The sequence below is a fragment of the Oncorhynchus mykiss genome, chromosome 22 (genome assembly GCF_013265735.2).
Source record: "Oncorhynchus mykiss isolate Arlee chromosome 22, USDA_OmykA_1.1, whole genome shotgun sequence".
Lineage (NCBI taxonomy): Eukaryota > Metazoa > Chordata > Actinopteri > Salmoniformes > Salmonidae > Oncorhynchus > Oncorhynchus mykiss.
Genome location: NC_048586.1, coordinates 50,582,256 through 50,595,891, shown reverse-complemented (window position 1 = coordinate 50,595,891; position 13,636 = coordinate 50,582,256). Strand labels below are relative to the sequence as shown.

At 45.4% G+C, this 13,636-nt stretch overlaps 1 protein-coding gene across 4 annotated transcripts in view; it reads right to left on the bottom strand.

The window, feature by feature from the left end:
* The window catches only part of LOC110502196 (ras-associated and pleckstrin homology domains-containing protein 1), a 166,092-nt gene that overhangs the window by 113,950 nt on the left and 38,506 nt on the right, over positions 1–13,636 (bottom strand). For all 4 annotated transcript variants that reach the window (XR_005038903.1, XR_005038902.1, XM_036959495.1 and 1 more), the window contains exon 2: positions 10,271–10,331. The gene's annotated coding sequence lies outside the window, so the exon portion shown is untranslated. The remainder of the gene's footprint in view (positions 1–10,270; positions 10,332–13,636) is intronic.

The following is a 13,636-nucleotide window of genomic DNA, read 5'->3' as shown; positions in this document are numbered from 1 at the left end:
TGGGAGGTGGACCATTCTTGAAACATACGAGAAACTTGACGAATTGAGGCTGTTCTGAGGGCGAAAGGTGTTCCTAATGTTTTGTACACTCTGTGTACATGCATTGTAGTTCAGCTGGTTCAATATCACTTCCTCTGCCTGGCCTTCAAAGGCTAATGCCACTTGTTCAATACCACTCCAGTATGCCGTCAGATAAACTGATTGACATGGTTGTGCTCTCCCTAGCCGGAGTAAACATAAATATGACTAATGTCCACACAATAATGGGCCACATTAGCCTACAAGCCAGCCAGGAGCGCTCCAGAGCCAACTCAGTCAGGCTGAACCCCGGGCATGAATTAGTTTTGATGGAGCTGAAGTTTATCCAACCAACACCAAAAGGCAAGGCCCCACTCTGCTAGCTAGCCTGTCTCTGCCAGGTTATTGTTCCCAGTTTCCTCCCTTCCAAATGGCACCGTATTCCCCCTAGGGCTCTGGTCTAAAGTAGTGGCACCGTATTCCCCCTAGGGCTCTGGTCTAAAGTAGAGCAACACAGGAAATAGGGATCCATTTGGGACACTCATAATTCACTGAGCCAGAGCAGCGCAACAGAGCGGAACGTATCCATGAGCTGCATCAAAGCCAGTCACTGGTGAAACATAGGACTGGCGAGAACACTCTGCTAGCCTTTCCCTCTAACTCCACTCTGCTAGCCTTTCACTCTAACCCCAGTCTGCTAGCCTTCCACTCTAACCCCACTCTGCTAGCCTTCCACTCTAACCCCAGTCTGCTAGCCTTCCACTCTAACCCCAGTCTGCTAGCCTTCCCCTCTAACCCCACTCTGCTAGCCTTTCCCTCTAAACCCCACTCTGCTAGCCTTTCCCTCTAACCCCACTCTGCTAGCCTTCCCCTCTAACCCCACTCTGCTAGCCTTTCCCTCTAAACCCCACTCTGCTAGCCTTTCCCTCTAAACCCCACTCTGCTAGCCTTTCCCTCTAACCCCACTGATAGTTAACCTCTCTCCTTACTCCTCCACAGAGGCGGGGCAGAACAGCAGTGAAATGTAAGAGAACTGAATCGGGGATGAGGTAGGACGGGGGAACGAGTGAACACAACTAGGACGAGGAGAATAAACGGGCCGACTTCCCGCCCTCCATTAGCCAACGTCCTTAGGGTCTGATGACATCATTCCATCACTTCCTGCCTCCAGCCCCATGTCGTCATCCCGGAGAGCAGAGCCCAGAAGCCATTGTTGTGTGTGTGTGTGTGTGTGTGTGTGTGTGTGTGTGTGTTTCATTGTGTTGTATATTCTGACTTCATAAAGATCTGATTTGGATGTTTTTAGCAAGTAGATCAGCTTTAATATTGCAGATAGAAGCCACAATCAAAATCTTCTGCAAAATATTTCTGCATCATTTTCATAGATAGATATATTAGATGATAGATTGGATATATTAGATGATAGATTGGATATATTAGATGGATATTTTTATAAATGTTCCTTCTTTATTCTTGTCCCCTAACCCTTTCAGACAGTATATTTTACATGAGTTATCTTTTGTTTTTCAGTCCCAGCCTTCAGCTCCCCTCAACCCCTCCCATCTATCTCTGAACACCATCCAGTCCCATCCTTCAGCTCCCCTCAACCCCTCCCATCTATCTCTGAACACCATCCAGTCCTTCAGCTCCCCTCAACCCCTCCCATCTATCTCTGAACACCATCCAGTCCTTCAGCTCCCCTCAACCCCTCCCATCTATCTCTGAACACCATCCAGTCCCATCCTTCAGCTCCCCTCAACCCCTCCCATCTATCTCTGAACACCATCCAGTCCTTCAGCTCCCCTCAACCCCTCCCATCTATCTCTGAACACCATCCAGTCCTTCAGCTCCCCTCAACCCCTCCCATCTATCTCTGAACACCATCCAGTCCTTCAGCTCCCCTCAACCCCTCCCATCTATCTCTGAACACCATCCAGTCCTTCAGCTCCCCTCAACCCCTCCCATCTATCTCTGAACACCATCCAGTCCTTCAGCTCCCCTCAACCCCTCCCATCTATCTCTGAACACCATCCAGTCCTTCAGCTCCCCTCAACCCCTCCCATCTATCTCTGAACACCATCCAGTCCTTCAGCTCCCCTCAACCCCTCCCATCTATCTCTGAACACCATCCAGTCCTTCAGCTCCCCTCAACCCCTCCCATCTATCTCTGAACACCATCCAGTCCTTCAGCTCCCCTCAACCCCTCCCATCTATCTCTGAACACCATGTAAATTAAACACTAACAGCTTTGTTAAAGTATTATATTATTGCTCGATTAACTATGACTTATCAAATAAAAAAAGCTACATGTGGGCAGTACCAAAACAAGTGCTGTAAAAACTGGACAGTTTGATCTCCATCTCTTCATTCAAAGACTCAGTCATGGACACTCTTACTGACAGTTGTGGCTGCTTTGTGTGATGTATTGTTGTCTCTACCTTCTTGGCCTTTGTACTGTTGTCTGGGCCCAATAATGTTTGTACCATGTTTTGTACTGCTACCATGTTGTTGTCATGTTGTGTTGCTACCATGTTGTTGTCATGTTGTGTTGCTACCATGTTGTTGTCATGTTGTGCTGCTACCATGTTGTTGTCATGTTGTGCTGCTACCATGTTGTTGTCATGCTGTGCTGCTACCATGTTGTTGTCATGTTGTGCTGCTACCATGTTGTTGTCATGTTGTGCTGCTACCATGTTGTTGTCATGTTGTGTTGCTACCATGTTGTTGTCATGTTGTGCTGCTACCATGTTGTTGTCATGTTGTGCTGCTACCATGATGTTGTCATGTTGTGTTGCTACCATGTTGTTGTCATGTTGTGCTGCTACCATGTTGTTGTCATGTTGTGCTGCTACCATGATGTTGTCATGTTGTGTTGTGTTGCTACCATGTTGTTGTCATGATGTGTTGTCATGTGTTGCTGCCTTGCTATGTTGTTGTCTTAGGTCTCTATGTAGTCTCTCTCGTTGTGATGTGCATTTTGTCCTATATTTATATTGTATTTCTATATATTTTTTTAAATATCCCAGGGTCCCGTCCCCGCAGGAGGCCTTTTGGTAGGCCGCCATTGTAAATAAGAATTTGTTCTTAACTGACTTGCCTGGTTAAATAAAGGTTAAATAAATAAATTATTGTCTCTTCGCAAGAATTTAGTATAATAATTTAAATAGAACAACTTGTATCAGTTCATAAACCATGTGCCATGGAATCAGTACATCCAAAATTTCCTCCCAACTATTTTGCCAACTGTATGGTACAGCTGTAAATGGTTTTGTCCTTAAATGAAACTGGTATATGTATTATATTTATATATATTTATTTTTCTTTAGCCATTTTGGGTCATATTCCTCACCTTCTCCCCTTTCCTCCTCCATTTTGGGTCATATTCCTCACCTTCTCCCCTTTCCTCCTCCATTTTGGGTCAGATTCCTCACCTTCTCCCCTTTCCTCCTCCATTTTGGGTCATATTCCTCACCTTCTCCCCTTTCCTTCTCCATTTTGGGTCAGATTCCTCACCTTCTCCCCTTTCCTCCTCCATTTTGGGTCAGATTCCTCACCTTCTCCCCTTTCCACCTGCCATTTTGGGTCAGATTCCTCACCTTCTCCCCTTTCCACCTGCCATTTTGGGTCATATTCCTCACCTTCTCCCCTTTCCTCCTCCATTTTGGGTCATATTCCTCACCTTCTCCCCTTTCCTCCTCCATTTTGGGTCATATTCCTCACCTTCTCCCCTTTCCTCCTCCATTTTGGGTCATATTCCTCACCTTCTCCCCTTTCCTCCTCCATTTTGGGTCAGATTCCTCACCTTCTCCCCTTTCCTCCTCCATTTTGGGTCATATTCATCACCTTCTCCCCTTTCCTTCTCCATTTTGGGTCAGATTCCTCACCTTCTCCCCTTTCCTCCTCCATTTTGGGTCAGATTCCTCACCTTCTCCCCTTTCCACCTGCCATTTTGGGTCAGATTCCTCACCTTCTCCCCTTTCCACCTGCCATTTTGGGTCATATTCCTCACCTTCTCCCCTTTCCTCCTCCATTTTGGGTCATATTCCTCACCTTCTCCCCTTTCCTCCTCCATTTTGGGTCATATTCCTCACCTTCTCCCCTTTCCTCCTCCATTTTGGGTCATATTCCTCACCTTCTCCCCTTTCCTCCTCCATTTTGGGTCATATTCCTCACCTTCTCCCCTGTCCTCCTCCATTTTGGGTCAGATTCCTCACCTTCTCCCCTTTCCTCCTCCATTTTGGGTCATATTCCTCATCTTCTCCCCTTTCCTCCTCCATTTTGGGTCATATTCCTCACCTTCTCCCCTTTCCTCCTCCATTTTGGGTCAGATTCCTCACCTTCTCCCCTTTCCTCCTCCATTTTGGGTCATATTCCTCACCTTCTCCCCTTTCCTCCTCCATTTTGGGTCAGATTCCTCACCTTCTCCCCTTTCCTCCTCCATTTTGGGTCATATTCCTCATCTTCTCCCCTTTCCTCCTCCATTTTGGGTCAGATTCCTCACCTTCTCCCCTTTCCACCTGCCATTTTGGGTCAGATTCCTCACCTTCTCCCCTTTCCTCCTCCATTTTGGGTCATATTCCTCACCTTCTCCCCTTTCCTCCTCCATTTTGGGTCATATTCCTCACCTTCTCCCCTTTCCACCTCCATTTTGGGTCATATTCCTCATCTTCTCCCCTTTCCTCCTCCATTTTGGGTCATATTCCTCACCTTCTCCCCTTTCCTCCTCCATTTTGGGTCATATTCCTCACCTTCTCCCCTTTCCTCCTCCATTTTGGGTCATATTCCTCACCTTCTCCCCTTTCCTCCTCCATTTTGGGTCAGATTCCTCACCTTCTACCCTTTCCTCCTCCATTTTGGGTCAGATTCCTCACCTTCTTCCCTTTCCTCCTCCATTTTGGGTCATATTCCTCACCTTCTCCCCTTTCCTCCTCCATTTTGGGTCATATTCCTCACCTTCTCCCCTTTGCTCCTCCATTTTGGGTCAGATTCATCACCTTCTCCCCTTTCCTCCTCCATTTTGGGTCAGATTCCTCACCTTCTCCCCTTTCCACCTGCCATTTTTTGCAGTAATGCTGCATGCAATTAGTTGGTTGTAATTTTAGATGCTAAATATGGAAATGTCTGCACTAACTGCATGTGTGACATAACTCCACCAGTCCTATTTATGATATCATTTACAGAAATTATCCTGATAATTCTTTCTCCAAAAATAATGTTTCATGAATTCGTATTTGAGTTTAACCATAATTACATTTCTCCTGTATTTTCTGGTGGAATAATCTGAAATTGCAACTAGCTTTTTATGGCTTGTTTAAAAATAAAAAAAAGCAATATGGAGATAATTTAATATTGAAATAACCGAAAGTGAGAGGTTGTAATCTGAATGGGGGAGGACAATCTTGAACACAGAGTGAGCCATTCTTACTAACCTGCTAGTTGGGATTGAAGTTTGAGTCATGATGAAAAGCCTATTATGCTCCCTGACCCCTTACACAACGGATGGGTCTAATCCTGAATTCTGATTGGTTAAAAAATAATTTAAAAAAAATAAAATGCATTTTAACATCTATGTATGAATTCGATTTTTTTTTTAACCAATCAGAATTCAGGATTAGACCCACCCGTGGTGTAAGCGGACATAATGTATAAAAACTGTCCCTCCAACATTTGCAACATTGTTTCAATATCCAAATTCAAGCTCCAGATGTTTGAGTTTATTTCTACAGGGACAGTGGACATTAATCAACATTTCAGTAAAAGGTTTTAGCCAGCTGGGAAATTTTCAACCGCAGTCCCTGGGCAGGTTATGTCCCATAGTAATGAACATGTTGGGATGAGACAGACAGGCAGGTAGCTTTTCTCAGCCGGTCAAAATCATGAATCAGCATCATTTTTATGGATACATACAAAGAACACAGGTTAAACGAAACTACGTGCAGCTAGTTTGCCGTCTTTCCAGCTTCAATCTGAAGTGATTGTGTTAGCTGTGTTGTTGGCTAGCTCCGCTGAACAACAGTGTAATGATGAGAGAGCACATTTTCTATGACAGACGAAATCACACCTCATTAGCTCACTGTTACGAATGTATCCAAATAAAATGTCTCTAGAAAACAGCTTAAACAAAACACAGCTACTGTAGTTCTGTCTACACTGTTTGACGTGACTGTAAGTTAGCTGTAGATGGCTAGCAGGCAAGGGATAAGAACGTTGACGTGACTGTAAGTTAGCTGTAGATGGCTAGCAGGCAAGGGATAAGAACGTTGACGTGACTGTAAGTTAGCTGTAGATGGCTAGCAGGCAAGGGATAAGAACGTTGATGTGACTGTAAGTTAGCTGTAGATGGCTAGCAGGCAAGGGATAAGAACGTTGACGTGACTGTAAGTTAGCTGTAGATGGCTAGCAGGCAAGGGATAAGAACGTTGACGTGACTGTAAGTTAGCTGTAGATGGCTAGCAGGCAAGGGATAAGAACGTTGACGTGACTGTAAGTTAGCTGTAGATGGCTAGCAGGCAAGGGATAAGAACGTTGACGTGACTGTAAATTAGCTGTAGATGGCTAGCAGGCAAGGGATAAGAACGTTGACGTGACTGTAAGTTAGCTGTAGATGGCTAGCAGGCAAGGGATAAGAACGTTGACGTGACTGTAAGTTAGCTGTAGATGGCTAGCAGGCAAGGGATAAGAACGTTGACGTGACTGTAAGTTAGCTGTAGATGGCTAGCAGGCAAGGGATAAGAACGTTGACGTGACTGTAAGTTAGCTGTAGATGGCTAGCAGGCAAGGGATAAGAACGTTGACGTGACTGTAAGTTAGCTGTAGATGGCTAGCAGGCAAGGGATAAGAACGTTGACGTGACTGTAAGTTAGCTGTAGATGGCTAGCAGGCAAGGGATAAGAACGTTGACGTGACTGTAAATTAGCTGTAGATGGCTAGCAGGCAAGGGATAAGAACGTTGACGTGACTGTAAGTTAGCTGTAGATGGCTAGCAGGCAAGGGATAACAACGTTGACGTGACTGTAAGTTAGCTGTAGATGGCTAGCAGGCAAGGGATAAGAACGTTGATGTGACTGTAAGTTAGCTGTAGATGGCTAGCAGGCAAGGGATAAGAACGTTGACGTGACTGTAAGTTAGCTGTAGATGGCTAGCAGGCAAGGGATAAGAACGTTGACGTGACTGTAAGTTAGCTGTAGATGGCTAGCAGGCAAGGGATAAGAACGTTGACGTGACTGTAAGTTAGCTGTAGATGGCTAGCAGGCAAGGGATAAGAACGTTGACGTGACTGTAAGTTAGCTGTAGATGGCTAGCAGGCAAGGGATAAGAACGTTGACGTGACTGTAAGTTAGCTGTAGATGGCTAGCAGGCAAGGGATAAGAACGTTGCCAGCCAGTATGGCAATGGAACATTTCGAACAAACGACTGGGTCACGTCCACAGATACAGTGAAAAAAAAATTAAAAGACTGAACGACTCTGAGGGAACTAACAACCAGCCGGCATGGGTAGACAACCCTAGATTTGTCGGGATTATATCTTGTGGAAGGATGAAATAGTATGAATAAATTAATCAAAATAAAATGTAATGAAAATATGTAAATCATTATTTAAATATGTTGGTAACCCGTTGTATAAAAGTGATAATGCCCTGGAAGTCGGTGTTAGGAGGATATATTGGCATGGGTGTTAGGAGGATATATTGGCATGGGTGTTAGGCCCTGGAAGCCAGTGTTAGGAGGATATATTGGCATGGGTGTTAGGCCCTGGAAGCCAGTGTTAGGAGGATATATTGGCACGGGTGTTAGGCCCTGGAGGCCAGTGTTAGGAGCATATATTGGCACGGGTGTTAGGTCCTGGAAGCCGGTGTTAGGAGGACATATTGGCACGGGTGTTAGGTCCTGGAAGCCGGTGTTAGGAGGACATATTGGCACGGGTGTTAGGTCCTGGAAGCCGGTGTTAGGAGGATATATTGGCATGGCTGTTAGGTCCTGGAAGCCGGTGTTAGGAGGTCCGAGACAAAGTCGAGGGACAGCTTCACCGGCTTCTCAGGCATTATCACTTAATTAGATAATAGGCCAAACAGGTGTAGTGTTACTGGGAATGATCCTGTTGCAACAGGAGATTTCCTACTGTAGCTTCCCCTGCATCTAGTCCCCTAACAGTCTCTGGCTCCAGTAACAACAGGAGATTTCCCCTGCATCTAGTCCCCTAACAGTCTCTGGCTCCAGTAACAACAGGAGATTTCCTACTGTAGCTTCTCCTGCATCTAGTCCCCTAACAGTCTCTGGCTCCAGTAACAACAGGAGATTTCCTACTGTAGCTTCTCCTGCATCTAGTCCCATAACAGTCTCTGGCTCCAGTAACAACAGGACATTTCCTACTGTAGCTTCCCCTGCATCTAGTCCCCTAACAGTCTCTGGCTCCAGTAACAACAGGAGATTTCCTACTGTAGCTTCCCCTGCATCCTGTCCCCTAACAGTCTCTGGCTCCAGTAACAACAGGAGATTTCCCCTGCATCTAGTCCCCTAACAGTCTCTGGCTCCAGTAACAACAGGAGATTTCCTACTGTAGCTTCCCCTGCATCTAGTCCCCTAACAGTCTCTGGCTCCAGTAACAACAGGAGATTTCCCCTGCATCTAGTCCCCTAACAGTCTCTGGCTCCAGTAACAACAGGACATTTCCTACTGTAGCTTCCCCTGCATCCTGTCCCCTAACAGTCTCTGGCTCCAGTAACAACAGGAGATTTCCCCTGCATCTAGTCCCCTAACAGTCTCTGGCTCCAGTAACAACAGGACATTTCCTACTGTAGCTTCCCCTGCATCCTGTCCCCTAACAGTCTCTGGCTCCAGTAACAACAGGAGATTTCCTACTGTAGCTTCCCCTGCATCCTGTCCCCTAACAGTCTCTGGCTCCAGTAACAACAGGAGATTTCCTACTGTAGCTTCCCCTGCATCTAGTCCCCTAACAGTCTCTGGCTCCAGTAACAACAGGACATTTCCTACTGTAGCTTCCCCTGCATCCTGTCCCCTAACAGTCTCTGGCTCCAGTAACAACAGGAGATTTCCTACTGTAGCTTCCCCTGGATCCTGTCCCCTAACAGTCTCTGGCTCCAGTAACAACAGGAGATTTCCTACTGTAGCTTCCCCTGCATCCTGTCCCCTAACAGTCTCTGGCTCCAGTAACAACAGGAGATTTCCTACTGTAGCTTCCCCTGGATCCTGTCCCCTAACAGTCTCTGGCTCCAGTAACAACAGGAGATTTCCTACTGTAGCTTCTCCTGCATCTAGTCCCCTAACAGTCTCTGGCTCCAGTAACAACAGGAGATTTCCTACTGTAGCTTCCCCTGCATCCTGTCCCCTAACAGTCTCTGGCTCCAGTAACAACAGGAGATTTCCTACTGTAGCTTCCCCTGCATCCTGTCCCCTAACAGTCTCTGGCTCCAGTAACAACAGGAGATTTCCTACTGTAGCTTCTCCTGCATCTAGTCCCCTAACAGTCTCTGGCTCCAGTAACAACAGGAGATTTCCTACTGTAGCTTCCCCTGCATCCTGTTCACCCACACGCCCGTGCGTGTGTCGGTTCTGGGCGCTAGGGATGGATTGATGGGTGTATGAAGCTGGTCAGGGGGCTGGGGCAACAGTAATGACAATGGTGCTTCAGACAAACACAGCAGAGAGCTAAGAAGAACTGCTATCACTGACTGGATTGCAGTAGTCCTTCCCAGGCCCAGGCAGACGGCTACACTCATCTCTGCTTCCAGGAACACAGCCACAGGGCAACACCCACCAAACCAACTACTGCAGTCTAGCCTGGTTACCATACGTCACACACAACACCACTTCAAACCACAGTAACAGTTATCTAAAGCGTGAGTCTGGAGGTTCCTGGACCTGCCCTGTTTCTGTTGGGGATTTCATTTATTGGGATGCATCCCAAATGTCACACTTGTCCCTATATAGCGCACTACTTTTCCCAGGGTGCCATAGGGCCATCTAGACAATAGGGTGCCACTTGGAACACAGACTCGGTGTACTGTACTGTGGGGTTGGCTAAGGCTTTAGGAAGAGCCTCCAAATGATTCTACCCTTATTCTACCCTTCCACCCTTCAGAGTGGAAATATCCCGTAAAGAGCAAAGTGGATATGGGCGTGACAGCTGGGTATGGAAATAGTACGAGAGAGATGGGCCATGGTTGGATTGTGTGTGTCCGTGTGAACGTCTGTGTGCGAGTGAGTATAGAATAAGTACTAGTACAGTTCTTACCTTCGGTGTATAGCTAGCCAGCCAAGCTCACCGCCCACTAAGGTCCTGGCAGGAAACAACCCTGATGGTTAAAAGAAGGAAGGAAAGAACATTATTTCAGAGTGCAGAACAAGAATTAATGTGGATTCAACGCTGAATATCAATCCGCTTCCCCCCCTCTGCTTTCTGCTGACTCAGCTACATCGAACGGTTCCTGTAGACATATTTGATTTGCATAATGTCTGTCAGCTACATCGAACGGTTACTGTAGACATATTTGATTTGCATAATGTCTGTCAGCTACATCGAACGGTTACTGTAGACATATTTGATTTGCATAATGTCTGTCAGCTACATCGAACGGTTACTGTAGACATATTTGATTTGCATAATGTCTGTCAGCTACATCGAACGGTTCCTGTAGAAATATTTGATTTGCATAATGTCTGTCAAGTGCCGAATACAAAAAAAAGGGTAAGACTGTTAATTGAAATGCATTCCAGGTGACTACCTCATGAAGCTGGTTGAGAGAATGCGTGGGCGTGTGCGAAGCGGTCATCAAGGAAAAGGGTGGCAACTTTGAAGATTCTAAAAATATATATTTTGATTTGTTTGACACTTTTTTGGTTACTACATGATTCCATATGTGTTACGTCATAGTTTTGATGTCTTCAATATTATTCTACAATGTAGAAAATAGTACAAATAAAGACAAACCATGGAATGAGTAGGTGTCCAAACTTTTGACTGTTACTGTATGTGTGTGCTACATACATACAAACAAACAGGGGACCATGACAGACCAGTACCTCTGTCTGCTACATACATACATACAAACAGGGGACCATGACAGACCAGTATCTGTCTGCTACATACATACAAACAGGGGACCATGACAGACCAGTACTTCTGTCTGCTATATACATACAAACAGGGGCTCATGACAGACCAGTATCTCTGTCTGCTACATACATACATACAAACAGGGGACCATGACAGACCAGTATCTGTCTGCTACATACATACAAACAGGGGACCATGACAGACCAGTATCTGTCTGCTACATACATACAAACAGGGGACCATGACAGACCAGTACCTCTGTCTGCTATATACATACAAACAGGGGACCATGACAGACCAGTATCTCTGTCTGCTACATACATACATACAAACAGGGGACCATGACAGACCAGTATCTGTCTGCTACATACATACATACAAACAGGGGACCATGACAGACCAGTATCTCTGTCTGCTACATACATACATTCAGGGGACCATGACAGACCAGTATCTGTCTGCTACATACATACAAACAGGGGACCATGACAGACCAGTATCTGTCTGCTACACACATACATACAGGGACCATGACAGACCAGTATCTCGGTCTGCAGAATGTTTTGTCTAAACGGAGAAACCAGACATCGTCTCTGAAGGCTCAAGTCCAAGAGCCATGAAAATAAATAATAAAACCGCTCAACAGCCGATAACGACAGTATTTTTTAAATTTATTTTACCTTTATTTAACCAGGCAAGTCAGTTAAGAACAAATTCTTATTTTCAATGACGGCCTGGGAACAGTATAGAGTCGGACGGTTTGTTCAACTTTCAAATCAATGGTTTTTGTTTGGTAGAAATTTCCCACATACTCAATCCTAATAGTAACAGAGAGAGACGAACTTTCTCTCTCCAATGACATGACCGACAGCTCAGGGTAGCTCTCAGACGACACCCACACACATGCAGCTCAGGGTAGCTCTCAGACGACACCCACACACATGCAGCTCAGGGTAGCTCTCAGACGACACCCACACACATGCAGCTCAGGGTAGCTCTCAGACGACACCCACACACATGCAGCTCAGGGGAGCTCTCAGACGACACCCACACACAGGCAGCCCAGGGCAATTATAACCTAAAGTACACCAACTCACAACAGACTACCGTATAACCTGAAGTACACCAACTCACAACAGACTACCGTATAACCTGAAGTACACCAACTCACAACAGACTACCGTATAACCTGAAGTACACCAACTCACAACAGACTACCGTATAACTTGAAGTACACCAACTCATTTAAATTTTTTTATATTTTATTTCACCTTTATTTAACCAGGTAGGCTAGTTGAGAACACCTTTATTTAACCAGGTAGGCTAGTTGAGAACACCTTTATTTAACCAGGTAGGCTAGTTGAGAACACCTTTATTTAACCAGGTAGGCTAGTTGAGAACAAGTTCTCATCATGACAGACATACTACCGTATAACCTAAAGTACACCAACTCACAACAGATTACTATATAACCTAAACTACACGACACAGACAGACTATCATATAACAACAGTGAGCCCCTGCAGCTCCATCACGGTTCTCTGAACAGGGGCAATTCTTTTGACTATTCCGTTGGATCCCTCATGTCTGACTCATTGTTAGGACAAAGGTTTGGACCAAATGGGATACACTATATTTAATATAACATGAATCCTATGAAGAAATTATATATATTTTTTTTTAAAGGCAAATTTGGACGCAATCAATTATATGGGCACATTAGAGTGTATAAAAGGGAGAGAGAGTATTTTATTTATTTCACCTTTATTTAACCAGGTAGGTCAGTTGAGAACAAGTTCCTATTTACAACTGCGACCTGGCCAAGATAAAGCATAGCAGTGCGACAGAAACAACACAGAGTTACACATGGAATAAACAAACATACAGTCAATAATACAGTAGAAAAATCTATATACAGTGAGTGCAAATGAAGTAAGGAGGTAAGGCAATAAATAGGCCATAGTGGCGAAGTAATTACAATTATAGCAATTAAACACTGGAATGGTAGATGTGCAGAAGATGAATGTGCTAGTAGAGATATTGGGGTGCAAAGGAGCAAGATAAATAAATAACAATATGGGGATGAGGTAGTTAGATGGGCTGTTTACAGATGGGCTATGTACAGGTGCAGTGATCGGTAAGCTGCTCTAACAGCTGTGCTAAAAGCTAGTGAGGGAGATATGAGTCTCCACCTTCAGAGATTTTTGCAGTTCGTTCCAGTCATTGGCAGCAGAGAACTGGAAGGAAAGACGACCAAAGGAGGAATTGGCTTTCAGGGTGACCAGTGAGATATACCTGCTGGAGCGCGTGCTACGGGTGGGTGCTGCTATGGTGACCAGTGAGCTGAGATAAGGCGGAGCTTTACCTAGCATAGACTTATAGATGACCTGGAGCCAGTGGGTTTGGCAACAAATATGTAGCTAGGGCCAGCCAACGAGAGCAGACAGGTCGCAGTGGTGGTTAGTATATGGGGCTTTGGTGACAAAACGGATGGCACTGTAGTAGACTACTCAGCAAATTGGAAGCAGAGTGTTGGAGGCTAGG